Source organism: Danio rerio, chromosome 20, assembly GCF_049306965.1.
Source record: "Danio rerio strain Tuebingen ecotype United States chromosome 20, GRCz12tu, whole genome shotgun sequence".
NCBI classification, from domain to species: domain Eukaryota; kingdom Metazoa; phylum Chordata; class Actinopteri; order Cypriniformes; family Danionidae; genus Danio; species Danio rerio.
The window spans coordinates 52,561,696-52,581,737 of record NC_133195.1 but is presented as its reverse complement, the minus strand read 5'-3'; the positions used below and the strand labels follow the sequence as shown (position 1 = coordinate 52,581,737).

General features: G+C 38.5%; 1 long non-coding RNA gene across 2 annotated transcripts in view; it reads right to left on the bottom strand.

The window, feature by feature from the left end:
- LOC137488601 (uncharacterized) overlaps window positions 1-20,042 on the bottom strand; it is a 234,976-nt gene that overhangs the window by 38,339 nt on the left and 176,595 nt on the right. The window lies entirely within an intron of this gene.

The following is a 20,042-nucleotide window of genomic DNA, read 5'->3' as shown; positions in this document are numbered from 1 at the left end:
ACTTGAGGCTGTAATTACTGCCAAAGGTGCATCAACAAAGTACTGAGCAAAGGCTGTGAATACTGATGTACATGTGATTTTCAGCTTTTTAATTTTTAATAAATTTGCAACAATTTCAAATTCTCTTTTTCCACATTGTCATTATGGGGTTTTGTGTGTCGAATGTTGAGAAAATAAATGAAGTTAATTCATTTTGGAATAAGGCTGTAACAAACATATGTGGAAAAAGTGAAGCGCTATCAATACTTTCCGGATGCTCTGTATAGCGCATATGTTTGGACCGTAGGGGAAACCGGAGCACCCAGAGGAAACCCACGCCAACACAAGGAGAACATGCAAACTCCACACAGAACTGCCAACTGGTCCAGCAGGGACTTGAACCAGCAAATTTCTGGCTGTGAGGCGTCAATGCTAACCACTGAGCCACCGTGCCACCCAATCCCTCTTGGACATAACATATGATTACATTTTAAGACTAGTCTAAGAAATCCATGCAAGAGGTTTATATATATATAGAGAGGTTTCTCCACTGTTTCTCCACTGCTGTTTGACTTCTCAGTTGTGAGTATGTGTTCGTAGCACATGTTTGAACTCTTATTTCAGAAATGCTGAGAAAAGTCTAGTTTTCCACACAGTGACCCGTTGAAAGCAGGATTTGACCCTGAGCAGATTGAGAAAACTGAAGCTCTTCATAAATCCAGACACTGAAACAGGGTGTTATCCCCAGTGTCCACTTCAAAACCACACCAGAAGGAAACTTTCCACGGAGGAAAAAAGGAGGAATTAGCAGAACTCCTGTTTTGTGTGAAACATTGCTGCTTCACACACACTGTCACAGTTTACAGGGACTTGGATGTCACTAATAAAAATAAATAAACATAAATAAAAATGTGTCGTCATGGGCACGGTGTTGTGCAGGTGTTAAAGGGATAGTTCACCTAAACATGAAAATATACATATCAGGGTTTCTGCAGGTTTCATCAAGTTAAACACTTTAAAGGGCCATGAAACCCCCTGGTTTCAGCAGGGTGTTTTCACACCTCTACTTTGGAAAAAGTCAGAAAAGTAGGCGTGTCCAGCTCTGTTTAGGGGGGAGTGTCGGAGGAAGAAAAGAGGCATGGTGTGGGAGTGTCTATTTGGGCGCGCTGAGTTTCAGAGTCAAAACACACAACCACAGCGGACAATGTGACTGTGTTTACATGGACATCTGTAGTCGAATTATTTGCCAAATTATTAAATGGTGGACTTTAACTGCAGTTTGGCTCTTTCATTCAGGGAATTCATTCATGTCCCTCCCGACAAACGAGATATTTGCTTCGAGGAACAGCTGTAAGCGTGTAGTTTTTATGCAATGTTTGATACCGCACGGCGAATGAGAGAAAAAAAAACTCAGCATTTCCCGGAAACTTAGATGCACTCGGCAGGTAGCGTCAGAAAGCCGCGTGTGCTATTCCGGTCACAAAATCCAACACGAGGTTATAGTTTGGTTGTAGTGCTAACTTGTTTACACACGGTGCAATAGTTTGTTCGATACGAATAAAATAGGAACTGAATAAACAAAGAGCACTGGTCGCTCACTTACCAAATCTGTAGAGACAGGACAATCACCAGCAACTAGAGCCGCGTCTTTACTAAGAGAAGACTAAAGCGAATCCGGATCTCAGCGTTTGCAGATGAGAACAGCTCTCAGGTAAACAATAATCCTCCTTAAACACGTAAGTTATTGTTGTCGCACGTCGCGTACACTGTTAATCCACACGTGACTCCAGCTGCGCTCTCACAGAGAGAAAATGAAAACAAAACTTAACGGCAGCAAACTATAAAAGCAACACTTCACGCTTGTTTTGCCAATACAACGTGGCGTCTCTGCTGTCTAAACACTGTGACGGTAATGAATATTAATGAAGTTGCACAATAGAGCGCGGTGATTGGTTTGAACCAAGCTCTACTCCTTCATTAATGCATCACACTGTAAGACGTAATAAGACACACTCTGGCACAGACGCCCAGTCTGCACGCTGGAATACACGCTATTATTTCATGGCCGTGACGCAGCTTCAAAAATTAGTTTCAAACCGGAAGTACGAATTTGCTTGAATTAACGCAAAAACAACCAATTTACACTTTTTAGCGAAATATAGGTGTCCTAATAGTGTTTTTAGCAGTGTGGGACACATATACCACTGTCAACAGCTCAAAAAATGTGTTTTGGTGTTTAAGACATTTTTAAGACCATAACAAATGAAATTTTAGACTTATACAGGTATTACACAATGCTATTTTTTTTTTCGAACATCCCAGTTAGAAAAGATTTTCACTCATCCTATCAAAATTTATAAAAAATTAAAACATTTAATAATACAATAATAATGTTTTTTGTTTATATAATTTAAAGTAATTTTCAAATTTACTCATTTACAGACTCTATAACCTATAACAAGAATAAAACAAAACATAGCTGTAAATTACTTCAGTCTACAATAAAAAATAAATAAATAAATAATAAAAATATAGGTCAGGTCAGTATCCTCAGCAGTGAATAAATAGAGTACTTTAAAGCAAATGAAACTGTAAGGAAAGTAATTAAAAAGTTAAAAGATTTATTGAGATTGTATGGGAATTAATGGCCAGATTGGGTAGTTATACATAAAGAAAGGAAAATTGAGACCTGTTAAAAAAGATTTAAGACCTACAACACAACATTTTAGTAGATTTAAGACATTTTAAGGCCTAAAATTTAGCTTTTGAGATTTAAGACTTTTTAAGACCCTGCAGATAACCCTGACATACTATTTGTTCACCCTCGGGAGGTTGCAAAGCTTTTTAAGTTTCTTTCTTCTGTTGAACACAAAAGAAGATCTGCACTTTATTTTGTTAAATTTTAAGTAAACTATCTCTTTAAGGTGTCTTAGCATGCTACTAGGTTTTCTGGGATTCTGTGTGTTTTTTCTGCATGTTTCTGTGTTGTTGAGTGTAAATTATCAATTTGTTGTGTTTGGGGTGTTTTTTAGCATGTTACTATATAAATGCGAAGACGCAGTTAGCATTTTGTCTGTATGCTATGGTGTTTTTGGTGTAATTTAGTATGTTATTAAGGTGTTTTGGGGTGTTTTTTAGGCAAATGCGTTCTAGATATTTTTCAAGGTGAATACATACCTTGGCTCAACAAGAGTTCACACTTAGCTCATGACTTACAAAAGCTTGTTTGGCATGCTGTCCCCGGAGAGAGCCCTGAGCTCAAGGGATCCTCGAATCCAGGGCTCCCTCCCTTTGTGGGGCGAGGGGAGATCGAGCTCGGGGGGGATCTCAAACTCCCTAGTTGCTAGGGCTATGGTGAACTTCATGAGAGCGAGACGACTGGTAAAAAGACTTAGGTTTAAGTGGTCTATAATGCAGCGCGAATTTAGGCTTTGAGAGAAAACAGGAAACCCTGGGAAAATGTGCCAGCTTCATGCAGAAACCAAAGATGCTCAAGTAAGAAGCCCAAAGCCATTGGAAGAAGGGGGGGGGGGGGGCTTTCAAGATGAAGATAGTTGTAAATTGAAAAGAAGGATATATATAGGAAGGCGAGGCAGTGGCCCAGTAGGTAGTGCTGTCGCCTCACAGCAAGAAGGTCGCTGGTTCGAACCTCAGCTCAGTTGGCGTTTCTGTGTGGAGTTTGCATGTTCTCCCTGCCTTCTTATAGGTTTCCTCCAGGTGCTCCGGTTTCCCCCAGAGCCCAAAGACATGCGGTACAGATGAATTGGGTAGGCTTAATTGTCCATAGTGTATGAGTGTGTGTGTGGATGTTTCCCAGAGATGGGTTGCGGCTGGAAGGGCATCTGCTGCGTAAAAACTTGCTGGATAAGTTGGCGGTTCTTTCCGCTGTGGTGACCCTGGATTAATAAAGGGACTAAGCCGACAAGAAAATGGATGAATGGATGGATGGATATAAATAGGAACTTGGGATCCTTTGATTAGAGGATCGTGATTAGCTAATATGAGCCAGCTGGGTAAACCATGAGCCATACTCCTCTCGAAATTAGTTTAAGAAATTAAACTTCACTAAATGCGTATTCACATTAGGTACAGTTGCCTTGAACCGTGCCAAAGTGCTATTGTGCCCCCACCCCTCTCCCCCCCGGTCTGCACTCACATTGCATTTTTACCTACCGTACCTGAGCACACTTACATCATTGATGATGCGACTGTTCAGTTTAACAGGAAGAGAAGCGCTCTCGCTCAGCACAGTGGAGATTGCTTTAGTTATATCGTTTTGTATTATTTTAGGTTGTTTGATATGCAGAGACATGCAGTCAAACACTTTGCCGAAGAGATCTACCACTTTTGATGCCCATAAATTATCATAATCATAATTATCATAAGTCATTGTGCGGCAGGTATTAGAAGGTTAGCTTAAGTTCAGGGGTTTGCGTCTTTAATAAACTAACAGTGCGTGTTATTGAAAAGTAAGAATGATTAATAAATCCATATGAAACAGTCCCCTAATAGTTTCGGGCTCAGGCATGCTTTGCACTTAAACTACAAGCGTACCGCGCCAAAGCCTTAGGCCCCGTTTACACTGTCTGGTCTTGATGCCCAATTTCGATTTGTTGCCTTTATCTGATTTTTCTGTTTACACGTTCTTTTTTAATTGTGACCCATATCCAATTCATGTGTTTACACTTGCCATACAATTAACAATGTCGCGCATGCGTAAAGGCGGGTTCAAGCATCTGTGCCACACTAGCCACGATGGCAGACATTGTCTTGTTTTTAGCTCTGCGAAATATGCGAAGTGTAGTATAAGCAGTGAATGGTTTAGTACGGATTTACCCCCACGCAGTTTATGTAATGGTATAGTCCTGATGTGTATGTGTGTGGTTGGAAGATGTAGCCTTTGCCTGTGTGCGCACTGGTGTTGGAAAGAATAAAGTTGTTCTATGTGTAGCCTGCAGTGCGTGTTTTAATGGCGACAATGTCTCTGTGTCGAGTTTCTTCGCTGGTGTTTTGTTTTTTCTGAACGCTTTCTGGATGTACAAGTGGCAAACTCGCTCATTTTGAGTCAGGAACCGGCGGACGTGCAACAACTTTAACTATGAGGTAAACACAAAACAAAACTTTCCATGCGGAGCTGCTTCACGGGACTCCACACTTGTAAACAATCGCTCCATTGGGCTCGCGCCACACTCGGTCCCGCCCGGACTCGTCAGAGCTACTAAGCCGACCAATCACAGAGCTTGCACTACACGTCGTTGGGACATGTATAGTTACATTTTTTGAGAGGTGCATGTCAGCGACGCCGACGGCCACGGCGTAGGGCTATGCGTCAACACGTGGGCTGCGCCTTAGCATACGCGTGTGCTTAACGCACAAGTATAAATCAGCCTTAAAATGATAGAAACCAAACCAGAACCAACCTGAAATCGTCAGGTTCCACCGGGTCCCGTCGAGTTCGGGCAAATATCTTCAGCTCTAGTTGCTATGTTTTTTTTTTTTTTGTTTTTTTGGGGGTGTAATTTAGCAAATTGTTAAATTGTTTTTGGATGCTTTTAGCATGTTACTATATACAGTTGAAGTCAGAATTATTAGCCCCCCTTTGAATTTTTCTTTCTTATTTAAATATTTTTTAAATGATGTTTAACAGAGCAACGAATTTTTCACAGTATGTCTGATAATATTTTTTTTTGTTCTGGAGAAAGTCTACTTTGTTTTGTTTTAACTAGAATGAAAGCAGTTTTGAATTTTTAGGGGGGCTAATAATTCTGACTTCAACTGTAAATGCTACTGTGAGTTGTTTCTTCTGCATTGCATTCTGTTTGCTAGTGTTTTGTGTAATTTAATGTGCTATTAAGGGTGTAATTTAGCAAGCTACAAGGTGTTTTCTAGCATGTTATAAACATGCTAAGCTGTTCTGGGTGTTTTTTTCTGCATGTTTCTGTGTTGTTGCTACAGTATGGCCTTTTGGGTGTACATTAGCAAGTTGTTGCTAAACATCCCTTGTACTTACAATATTTGGAAAAGATTAATTACTTTTGTCTGTATAAGTTCATTAATTAACTATACATTTATATATGTCAGTATATTGGAATTCCTTCCCAGGGATGGGTTGCAGCTGAAAGGGCATCCGCTGCGTAAAAACATGTGCTGGATAAGTTGGCGGTTCATTCCGCTGTGGCGATGTAATGAATGCTCAGACAGAGATGGATCCATGTGCAGTACGTTTATTATCCTAATGAGGATTAACAGGTAAAAGTGTATACTCAAGTGTGCAGCAGAGCAGTACTGGTTAGTAGACAGACGGCTAGTAATCGGCATCGGATAACAGGCTGGGATCAGGGCTGGCGGCTGATATTCAGAGTCCAAAAGCAGGCAAAGTTCAGGGCAGGCGGCGAGATAAATACAGGGTCGAGAGACAGTCCGGGTTGGCAACAGGGAATAATCAGGATCAGGAGAAAACGCTCAGAAATGTCTGCGGTGCAAAACAAGACTTCGCAATGAAGCAGCGTGTGTGTGCTGCTTATATGTGTGTGGAAGATGATTGTAGATGTGTGTCAGGTGTGTCTGCAATCAGTGTAGATGGATGACGTAATGTCAATAGTCCGGTGATGATGACCTCTGCTGGTTAGTGAAGGGAATAGCTGGGACCGAGCCGGTGACAGGCGACCCTTAATTAATAAAGGGACTAAGCTGAAAAGAAAATAGATGAATGAATATCGCAATTCTTTAGTACCCTTGCAGCCACACACACACACAACATCCAAGCAACATGGCAGCTATTTCTGAATATAACACAAGCAGCCACCTGCAGAGCATCATGGGAAAACACGATCAGCGACTGTTTTGCGGAAGCCCTCATTTGTCAGCACAAGGCTTTTAATGAGCTGTGTTCTGTTGAACACTCATTCTGCTCTGTAGATTTCCCGTATATTCCACATATGGGAGGAATTAGAGGACTGGCGATATCTCCGATCTGGAATTTTCCTCTGATACATACAGCCAGTCAGCGTTCCTCTCGTCCTTCTCTGACAGATCGGAGTGGAAAATCTGTGTTCTCCAAAGCAGTAAAGGATTTACATCAATCTCAACCTTTTCTCCTTCATGAAGGAAAAATAAGCTGGTACAGTGAACCATTATGAGGTTTAGGTAGTTGTCATAGTAAACGACCCAAAACAATATTACTGGTGGTATGATGATTTCCCGAATATAGGTCTTGTGACAGGATCACGACTTTAAAGATGAAATTCGAAGGGGGGAAAATGTCTTATAAAGTCTGAAAATAAGATATCTTATATCATCCGTCAGCACAAATTTAATGAATTACATCTGCAAGCGATGAACTATGTCACACAGCAATAGCAGCACATGTACTCAACAACAGCTAATAGGAGAGTTTATTCATTTATTCATTTTCCTTCGGCTTAGTCCCTTTATCCATCAGGGGTCACAACAACGGAATGACCGCCAACTTACCCAGCATATGTATTACACAGCGGATGCCCAACCCAGTACTGGGAAACACCCATATACACTTATTCACACTCATACGCTGTAAAATATTTGATCTTAAATCTACAGTAAATTACTGGTTAATAATTGCAATACTAAAGCCCTTCTCCCCCGATGACTTAGCTTAGATGCCCGGCCAACTCTAGGAAGAGACCTGGTGGTTCCAAACATCCTCCACTTACGAATGATGGAGGCCACTGTGCTTAACTTTCAGAGCGGCAGAAATGTTTCTGTAACCTTCCCCAGCCTTGTGCATACAGTGTGTTTTATCATGTTTCTGTATAGCTGTTATAAGGCGCTGGGGTATGCTTTTAACCCAGCGGTTTGTCCATATTTTAACCCCTTCCACAGCGCTCAGACGAGGTCACACTGAGGCGCTGTTTTTTCATATGTCAATGTTTATGAATAGATTACACCAAAAAGGACAAGAGTAATCTTGAAAAACTCTACATCAGTTTAAAGCTACATCCCCTAAGCACCCATTGCAGCTAGTTGTTTTTCAGTGGAAAGCCTATAAAGAATGTATTTGCTAAATTTGTGTAAGTTTTGCAGAAAAAGCTTATTAGATGGCGTACATATAATGTAATACCAACACACACACGCATTCATTGCTGTACATCACGGTTTATTTTAACAGGTAAGAGTCCACAGAAAAACATCCCATCAAACACATTTAGTCCACCGACACAATAGTGTTGAATTATGAATGGTTATTCATTTGTTTATGTCACCATTTCTGCCGGAGACCTATTGTTTACACTGTTTTACCATGGTACTCACACGTGAAAACGCCGTTTTTGCAGTAAAAGGCAAATTTATGTCATAGCTTACAGTGTTACAGATAAAACGAGACCACAAACTGAATAAAAAGCCAAAGTTATAGTTACTAAAATCAAAAAAAAGCCGAGTGTTTTGGCCGTCTGCTCAAAGTGTCTTCTTTCCAATGATACATAATTTGTGTTTGTAGCTTACTGGAGTCAGCAACTGTTACTATTTAAAGTTAGGTAGGTGTAAATCCCCAAAATTGAGTGCTGGCTAACAGGTTAACCAAATTTGGGTTGAAAGCACCTAGCGTTTCCTAGTTTCAAAGTGGATTTAAGCATGTTACTTTACAGCCTGTGTAGTTGTTATCGTGTGTCTACAGCAGAGGTGTCCAAAATTGGTTCTGGAGGGCCGGTGTCCTGCTGAGTTTAGCCCCAATTTGCTTCAACACGCCAGCCAGAAAGTTTCTAGTATATCTAATAAGAGCTTGATTACCTGGTTCAGGTGTGTTTGTTTAGGGTTAAGCCTGATTTATACTTCTGCGTAAAGTGACCGGCGTAACCCACGGCGCATGCAACGCGCGTAGCTGTGCATTTATACTTCTGCGCGCTGTCTCTGTCGGTCTGCATTAACACTTCCGAAACACTATTTGGCAGTGAGGTGTAAATGTTCCTCTGTGTCGAGTTTCTTCGCTGCTTTTTTGCTTTTGCTGAACACTTCCGGGATGTACAAGTCGCTCAAACGCGCGCATTTTGAGGCAGGAACCGGCGGACGTGCAACAACTTTAACTATGAGGTAAACACAAAACAAATCTTTCCATCCGGAGCTCCTTCACGGTACTCCACACTTGTAAACAATCACTCGTGCCATTCGCGCGGCTCTCTGTCCCGCCCAGACTCGTCAGCGCTACCAAGCCGACCACAGAGCTTACGCTACGCGTCGTTGCGACGTGTAGTTACATTTTTTGAGAGGTGCACGTCAGTGACGGCGACAGCCACGCCGAAGGGCTATGCGTCAGCGCCGTAGCATCCGCCGACGTTTGACGCAGAAGTATAAATCAGCCTTTAGAGCTAAACTATCCAGGATACCGGCCCTCCAGGACCGAGTTTGGACACCCCTGGTCTAGAGGTTGCCATGTAGTTTCTTTAGTATTTCTGGATGGTTTTAATAAGGCCTGGAATAATCTTCAATTATTTAGCATTCACTCAATACCTATTCAAGCCCTCTTTATAGATTTTTCCTCATCTGCTAATTACTTTATTTGTCTGTGCTGTTCAAACACTTCTCTAGTCACAATATATTCAGGACGTAGCTGACTTATCACCTCAAAAACAGCCCTGAAAGAATTCGTTCTCACAAGAAACAGTCTGAAGCCAGCTGGACGCCTTAGCTGTCAGTTCCAGAATTAGCCTCTATGGTCTGCAGCTAATTAATGGGCCAAAAAGACACACGTTGTGCTCATGCATGCGAAAGATAAGTGTTTTCTCGAACTTAAAGGTAGAGTAAATAAATACATCATTTGATGCCAAAAATGTGATTTTATGAGTTAAGAGTTATGAGTTTATGAGTTATGAGTTTAAGCATTCATGCATAACAGTTGTAGATCATTACTTTTTAGTGTGACTACAAAATCGGTTGCTGTCTTAAGCTTTAAGGTTGAGTTAAATTCCTTTTACAACTCATTTCAACTTACATTACATTCATTTCAATTAACGTAATTATAACTTATTATTGAGGAGTAGTAGTACTTATTAAAATAAGTTAATCATGTTACTACGCGTATATTTAAATTCAAAGTAATTATAACTTATTATTGAGGAGTAGTAGTACTTAATAAAATAAGTTAATCATGTTACTACGCGTATATTTGAATTCAAAGTAATTATAACTTATTATTGAGGAGTAGTAGTACTTATTAAAATAAGTTAATCATGTTACTACGCGTATATTTAAATTCAAAGTAATTATAACTTATTATTGAGGAGTAGTAGTACTTATTAAAATAAGTTAATCATGTTACTACGCGTATATTTAAATTCAAAGTAATTATAACTTATTATTGAGGAGTAGTAGTACTTAATAAAATAAGTTAATCATGTTACTACGCGTATATTTAAATTCAAAGTAATTATAACTTATTATTGAGGAGTAGTAGTACTTATTAAAATAAGTTAATCATGTTACTACGCGTATATTTAAATTCAAAGTAATTATAACTTATTATTGAGGAGTAGCAGTACTTAATAAAATAAGTTAATCATGTTACTACGCGTATATTTAAATTCAAAGTAATTATAACTTATTATTGAGGAGTAGTAGTACTTAATAAAATAAGTTAATCATGTTACTACGCGTATATTTGAATTCAAAGTAATTATAACTTATTATTGAGGAGTAGCAGTACTTATTAAAATAAGTTAATCATGTTACTACGCGTATATTTAAATTCAAAGTAATTATAACTTATTATTGAGGAGTAGTAGTACTTATTAAAATAAGTTAATCATGTTACTACGCGTATATTTAAATTCAAAGTAATTATAACTTATTATTGAGGAGTAGTAGTACTTAATAAAATAAGTTAATCATGTTACTACGCGTATATTTAAATTCAAAGTAATTATAACTTATTATTGAGGAGTAGTAGTACTTAATAAAATAAGTTAATCATGTTACTACGCGTATATTTAAATTCAAAGTAATTATAACTTATTATTGAGGAGTAGTAGTACTTATTAAAATAAGTTAATCATGTTACTACGCGTATATTTAAATTCAAAGTAATTATAACTTATTATTGAGGAGTAGTAGTACTTAATAAAATAAGTTAATCATGTTACTACGCGTATATTTGAATTCAAAGTAATTATAACTTATTTTTTGAGAAGTAGTAGTACTTAATAAAATAAGTTAATCATGTTACTACGCGTGTATTTAAATTCAAAGTAATTATAGCTTATTATTGAGAAGTAGTAGTACTTACAATAAAAAAAAAATTAAGTAAAATAATTTTAAAGTGCACCTAGTTTACCCTCTTTTTAAGATTTAATATTAATATTATTAGTGTGCTAGTTTAGGCTCATTTTAAAACACAGTTCAGATTTTTTTTTTTATTATTTCAAGAGTTCACACTTAGCTGATGATTGATTATAAAGCTTGTTTGGCATGCTGTCCCGGGAGAGAGCCCTGAGCTCATGAGATCCTCGAGCCCTGGGCTCCCTCCCATTGCAGGGCAAGGTAGATCTCGATGACTTGCTTATTTGTGGCTAAGTGTCAGACATAGATGGCTGAAAAGAGGTGTACTCACATTGACTATGAAAATTTTGTGATCGCTTAGGGTGCTTGTTGTTTGGACTGTGGGAGGAAACCGGAGGATCCGGGGAAAACCCACGCGAGGATGGGGAGAACGAGTAAAAACTCAGCACAGAAATGCCACCTGGTTTACAAGGGAATTAAACTAGAGACAATCTTGCTGTGAGGCAATATTGCTAATCACTGGCCACCGTGTCGCCCGTTTGAAAGGAGGGAAAGTAGGGTTGGGTGGCGGTGGGTTCTTCAAGATGAAGATGTTGAGATGGGGGGTGGGGGATGTCTATGGGGGCCTCTCAGAAAGAATTTGTGCCCCTCCAGTTTTCAGGAAGGAGTGTTCAATCAAAGCTGAAAAATCTTTCTGTCATCTGTCCAACCCACCTAAAGTTCAGAGCTACATTATATTATATCATATTATATTATATTATATTATATTATATTATATTATATTATATTATATTATATTATATTATATTATATTATATTATATTATATTATACATATCATGGCATTTAAATTTTATTTCTTGATACTCTCAATCCAAAACAATAACATCTGAGTTTTATAACATAACATAGTAACACACCTGTCAATTTGCAACAATTATTTTAACATCTGCAACATTAATACAGTTTGTAATCTGTTTCTTGCTTCTCACAGGCACATGATATTCATTTTCCTTTGATTTTCTTTAAAATGATGGGGGAAAAATGCACCAGGAGTCCATGGTGAGAACGGTGGGAGCTGACGGATTGAAACACATAGCATAAGCGCCACCATGCATCAAGTCAGAGCCCACCAGGCCACGTCTCGCACTCTTGTGAGGCAGATTGGTAAGAAAAAGCCTGCCAAGAGGATTAAAGTATGGTAACATAACAGACAGGACAGACCACAGGAGTGGTTTATGTGTCTTAGTGAGACCCGGAAAATTTGATGTGGCTTCCCCTATACTGCTCTCCTCTGCTGAATAAATCTTACATAATAATAATAATATACAGCTGCTTTAGGAAACGGATTGAAAAAAGTTAGCGTCTGTGCATTTGAGTTCTGCTCTGCACCAATGTGTGGTTCATGCTGTTGCAATTGTTTCTATTTCTACGCATCTGCATTCTTGAATATGCTTCCCTTTACCTACAGATCGAAACTGCCCCAATCACTGTAGAGTACTGCTTCCAAAAAATTGGATGGACAATATATTAGACAAATGCATGGAAGAATAGATAAATACAATGATGAAAATATTTAATGCAATGATAAAGATGTAATGATAAAAAAGACTGATGGATAAATGAAACAATAGACTGATGGATGGATGGATGGATGGATGGATGGATGGATGGATGGATGGATGGATGGATGGATGGACGGACGGACTGGAAGTAACAATAGACTGATGGATTAACAGATGGATGAATGGAACAACAGACTGATGCATAGAAGAAACAATAGACTGATGTCAGACAGATGGACTGATGGGTGGATGAATATATAAAACAAAACAAAATAGATGAATGGATGGAACAATAGAGCAACTGATGGACAGATGGATGGCTGGATGGATGGATGGAGCATTGAATTATCTTATAGATGGATGGATGGATGGATGGATGGAGTAAAAGAACAATAGATGGATGAATGGATGGATGGAACAATAGACTGACAGATGGATGAATAAATGGAACAATAGACTGACAGATGAATGAATGGATCAAACAATAGACTGACGGATGTATGAATGGAACAATAGACTCACAGATGAATGAATGGATGGATGGATGGATGGAGGGAACAATAGACTGACAGATGGCTGGATAGATGGAACAATATACTGATAGATGGATGGATGGAGCAAAACCAAAACTGACAGATGGATGGAACATTAAATTATCATATAGATGGATAGAAAGATGGATGGATAGATGGATGAATGGATGAATGGAGCCAAAAAACAACTGATAGATAGAGGGATGGAAAAATAAACTAAAGGATGGTTGGAGCAAAACAAAAACTGATAGATGAATAAATACATAGCACAATATTCAGACGAATATGAATGGAACAATGGATTGAAGGATGGATGGATGTAACAATAGACAGACGGATGGATGTATGGAAAAATAGACGGAAAGACAGATGGACGGATGGATGGAACAATAGACTGATGGATGGATGGATGGATGGATGGATGGATGGATGGATGGATGGATGGATGAAGCTAAACAAAAACTAATGGATGGATGGATGGATGGATTCAGTAATTAATTCATGGAACAATAGAGCAACTGATGGACAAATGGAGGAATGGAACAATAAAGCAACCAATAGGTGGATAGATGGAGTAAAATAACAACTGATGGATGGATGGATGGAACAATAAAGCAACTTATAGATGGACGGATGGATAAAACTATGGATAAGCAATATATAGGACAGATGCATGGAAGTGTAGTTTAGTTATGCTCTGCATTGATGTGTGGTTCATGCCATTGCATAATATTCTTTTTCAACTGCTCTACATTCTTCCATATGCTTCCTTTTACCAACAGAGTCAAGTGTGTTTTGAGTGATGAATATGAATATGTGCTGAAAGACGGTCTGCCGTAAATGTCATTTTCGATGTATCATGAGTTCTGCTATCAATAACGCTCATCAGATCAAACACTTCTGCAGGTGAGAGATATGAGCTGCCTCTACAGGTGTGAATTATGTTTCTTCATGATCTTCTCCAGGTTTTCATATACTGCTCAGAAGAGATCTAAAGTGTGCGGACCATATGGACACAGTACAACAAAGACACTGCCGTGCATTTTACACATACCTGAGCTTATAGACTAACCGAATAGTAGAGGTCATCAGCTAATCAGAAAGGAATATAGGGGGTGTTTTAAATACCAGATCTGTATCTCAACTTGAATTCGCTTTGGATTTTATCGCAGGGTAGAACAAGAGTACTGATTAACTTTCTAGTTAGCAGTTGTTATACACTTCTTTGAATTACAAAGTTTGCCAATATTTTTTTTTTAAATACTTTAACAATGGATGGATAGATTGAGAGGTGATGATATATACATGGATGGATTCATAGAATGATGGACGGATGGACGGACGGTTAGAATATAGACAGTGGATGGATGGAATATAGATGGTAGGATGACAGAAAGATTTACAGAATGATAGAGAAGTAAATGGATATATGGATGGATAAATAGATATAACAATGGAGAGATGGATGGATGGGTGGAGAGAATATTCTATGCAGTGATGTATAATGATTGATATGAGTAGGAGGGTCCGTGGATGGATGGATGGATATATTAATTAAATGATGGATGTAAATAATTCTAAATAAATGACAGAATGAAACCTGAATGAATGAATCCATGGAGCAACTGATAAAATTGATGCGATTGATAGAGTAAAGTAAGGATAGAAAGAGTTATGGATGGATGGATTGATGGATGTTTGGTGAATGAATGGATGGATATATGATGGACGGATGAATAGATATATGATGAATGGATGGACGGATGGATAGATATATGATAGATGGATGGATGGATAGATGGATGGATATATGATGAATGGGTGAATTGATATATGATGGATGGATGGATATATTGTGGATGGATGGATGGATAATTGGTGAATGGATGGATGGATGGATATAGGATGGATGGATTGATATATGATGGATGGATATATGATGATGGATGGATGGATATTTGATGGATGGATGGATGGATGGATGGATATTTGATGGATGGATGGATATATGATGGATGGATGGATGGATGGATGGATGGATATATTATGAATGGGTGGATTGATATATGATGGATGGATGGATATATTGTGGATGGATGGAAGGATGGATAATTGGTGAATGGATGGATGGATATATGATGGATGGATGGATGGATGGATGGATGGATGGATGGATGGATGGATAGATAGATTAATATATGATGTATGGATGGATATATTTTGGATAGACGAATGATGGATCGATGGATATATGATGGATGGAAACATGATGAATGGATATATGATGGATAGAGGGATGGATGGATGAATGGATGGATGGATAGAGAGATATATGATGGATGGATGGATATATGATGGATGGGTGGATTTATTTATGATAGATGGATGTATATATGATGGATGGAAGGATGGATATATGATGGATGGATATTTGATGAATGGATGAATATATGATGGATTGATATATGATAGATGGATGTATATCTGATGGATGGACGGATGGATATATGATGGATAGTTATGTGATGAATTGGTGGATTGATATATGATGGATTGATGGATGGATGGATGGATGTTTGATGGACCTAAGATAGATGGATTGACGAATGGACTGATGGATGGGTATTTGATGGATATTGGATGAATGGATAGTTTATATGATGGATAGAATGGATGGATGGATGGATGGTTTATATGATGGATGGAAAGGATGGATGGATGTTTGATGAACATAAAATAGATAGATTGACGAATGGATTGATGGATGGATATTTGATGGATATTAGATGGATGGATGGTTTATATGATGGATGGATGTTTGATGAATATATAATGGCTGGATGGATGGCTGGATGGATGGATGGATAGAATACTGGCACAGTTTAGATGGCAGACACAGACTGTCAGATTAAAACTAGATTAAAGACACATCTCTTTACATTACATTGACACATTAAAAAAGTGCTATAGAAAAACAGATGAATTGAATAGAATGGGAGATGGAAGGATTTGTGTGATAAAAGACGTGAATTGATGGATAGAATTACACATTTAATTCAAATTCTTGTTTTAGCACTGTGTTGGATGTATGTTGCGTGCAAAATGTTTAACGAAACACCTTGCTGTTTTTAAAATGTCAAGCTAATTAGAGAGATGCATTAAAAACCAGATGGAGTCCAGCTAGACCAGAATGTAACTAAAATGGCTAATTAAAATAACATTCTGCACACATAGCACTGAACTTGTTTGTGTGTAGGTTAGCCTCTTGTTAAGGTGCCGGTAAATGATCAATGGGGTGGTGGAGAGGATAATAGCTGACACTTGTGTGTGTTCTGCAGTATGTGTTTTGCTGTGCACCTGCTGGGATTGTTTGCTGCAGCTGCTTCATGCTCCCTTTCTGTGTTTCCTCATTTTCTTCATATTTGTTTTTCCTAGTTTTATGTAGAAATACAAATTAATTAACTCATCCTAGGATCATCCTAATTGATTAGGATCATCCTGATTGGAACTCAGATGTTGTCGGGTCACAGCCAGGTAGATTGTGACAGAACAAATAAAAAATTTTTTTTTGAATTCACCCTTCTTTTTTATGAAGGTCTCCAAACACTGTAGATTATTGCACCAAAAAAGTTAAATCAATGGCTGGGTGGATGGAGTAAAAGACAAACTGATTGCTTGATGGATAATCAAAACATATTACAACTTATGGATGGATGATGGATGGATACAACTATAGATAACAATATATTGGACAGATGCATATATGGATGGAATGATAAAAGATGGATGGATGGATGGATGGATGTATGGATGGATGGATGGATTGATGGATAGATGAATGGATGGAAAGATAAAGCCACTTATAGATGGATGGACAAAACAAAACAAAAACTGATGGATGATGGATGGATGCAGAAATGGACGGTTGGAACAATAAAGCAATTGATGGATGGACAGACGAATGGAATAAATAGATAGATGGTTGGAAGGAACGGACAACTGATGGATAGTTGGAACAATAAACTGATGGATGGGTGGATTGATGGATGATGGATTGATGGATAGATGGATGGATGGAAAAATAAAGCGACTTATAGATGGATGGATAAAGCAAAACAAAAACTGATGGATGGATGGATGGATGGATGGATGGATGGATTGATGGATAGATGGATGGATGGAAAAATAAAGCCACTTATAGATGGATGGATAAAACAAAACAAAAACTGATGGATGATGGATGGATGCAGAAATGGACGGTTGGAACAATAAAGCAACTGATGGATGGACAGACGAATGGAATAAATGGATAGATGGTTGGAACAAACGAACAACTGATGGATGGTTAGAACAATAAACTGATGGATGGATGGATTGATGGATGATGGATGGATAAAACTATGGATGAACAATATATTGGAGAGATGCATGGAAGAATAGATGGATGGAATGATACAGAGATGGATAGATGGATGGAACAATAGACTGACTGAAAATTGGATAGATGGATGGTGCAACAAAGCAACTGATGGATGGATGGACAATGGATAGAGCCGAAGAAAAAAAACTGATGGATGAAATAATGGATGGATAGATAGATGGATGGAACAATAAAGCAACTGATGGATGGACAGACGAATGGAATAAATGGATAGATGGTTGGAAGAAACGGACAACTGATGGATGGTTGGAACAATAAACTGATGGATGGATGGATTGATGGATGGATGGAAAGATAAAGCCACTTACAGATGGATGGATAAAACAAAACAAAAACTGATAGATGATGGATGGATGCAGAAATGGACGGTTGGAACAATAAAGCAACTGATGGATGGACAGACGAAGGGAATAAATGGATAGATGGTTGGAACAAACGAACAACTGATGGATGGTTGGAACAATAAACTGATGGATGGATGGATTGATGGATGATGGATTGATGGATAGATGGATGGATGGAAAAATAAAGCCACTTATAGATGGATGGATAAAGCAAAACAAAAACTGATGGATGGATAGATGGATGGATGGATGGATGGATGGATGGATGGATGGATGGATTGATGGATAGATGGATAGATGGATGGATGGAAAATTAAAGCCACTTATAGATGGATGGATAAAGCAAAACAAAAGCTGATGGATGATGGATGGATGCAGAAATGGACGGTTGGAACAATAAAGCAACTGATGGATGGACAGACGAATGGAATAAATGGATAGATGGTTGGAACAAACGGACAACTGATGGATGGTTGGAACAATAAACTGATAGATGGATGGATTGATGGATGATGGATGGATAAAACTATGGATGAACAATATATTGGAGAGATGCATGGAAGAATAGATGGATGGAATGATACAGAGATGGATAGATGGATGAAACAATAGACTGACTGATAAATGGATAGATGGATGGTGCAACAAAGCAACTGATGGATGGATGGACAATGGATAGAGCCGAAGAAAAAAAACTGATGGATGAAATAATGGATGGATAGATAGATGGATGGAACAATAAAGCAACTGATGGATGGACAGACGAATGGAATAAATGGATAGATGGTTGGAAGAAACGGACAACTGATGGATGGTTGGAACAATAAACTGATGGATGGATGGATTGATGGATGGATGGAAAGATAAAGCCACTTACAGATGGATGGATAAAACAAAACAAAAACTGATGGATGATGGATGGATGCAGAAATGGACGGTTGGAACAATAAAGCAACTGATGGATGGACAGACGAAGGGAATAAATGGATAGATGGTTGGAACAAACGAACAACTGATGGATGGTTGGAACAATAAACTGATGGATGGATGGATTGATGGATGATGGATTGATGGATAGATGGATGGATGGAAAAATAAAGCCACTTATAGATGGATGGATAAAGCAAAACAAAAACTGATGGATGGATAGATGGATGGATGGATGGATGGATGGATGGATGGATGGATTGATGGATAGATGGATAGATGGATGGATGGAAAATTAAAGCCACTTATAGATGGATGGATAAAGCAAAACAAAAACTGATGGATGATGGATGGATGCAGAAATGGACGGTTGGAACAATAAAGCAACTGATGGATGGACAGACGAATGGAATAAATGGATAGATGGTTGGAACAAACGGACAACTGATGGATGGTTGGAACAATAAACTGATAGATGGATGGATTGATGGATGATGGATGGATAAAACTATGGATGAACAATATATTGGAGAGATGCATGGAAGAATAGATGGATGGAATGATACAGAGATGGATAGATGGATGAAACAATAGACTGACTGATAAATGGATAGATGGATGGTGCAACAAAGCAACTGATGGATGGATGGACAATGGATAGAGCCGAAGAAAAAAACTGATGGATGAAATAATGGATGGATAGATAGATGGATGGAACAATAAAGCAACTGATGGATGGACAGACGAATGGAATAAATGGATAGATGGTTGGAAGAAACGGACAACTGATGGATGGTTGGAACAATAAACTGATGGATGGATGGATTGATGGATGGATGGAAAGATAAAGCCACTTACAGATGGATGGATAAAACAAAACAAAAACTGATGGATGATGGATGGATGCAGAAATGGACGGTTGGAACAATTAAGCAACTGATGGATGGACAGACGAATGGAATAAATGGATAGATGGTTGGAACAAACGAACAACTGATGGATGGTTG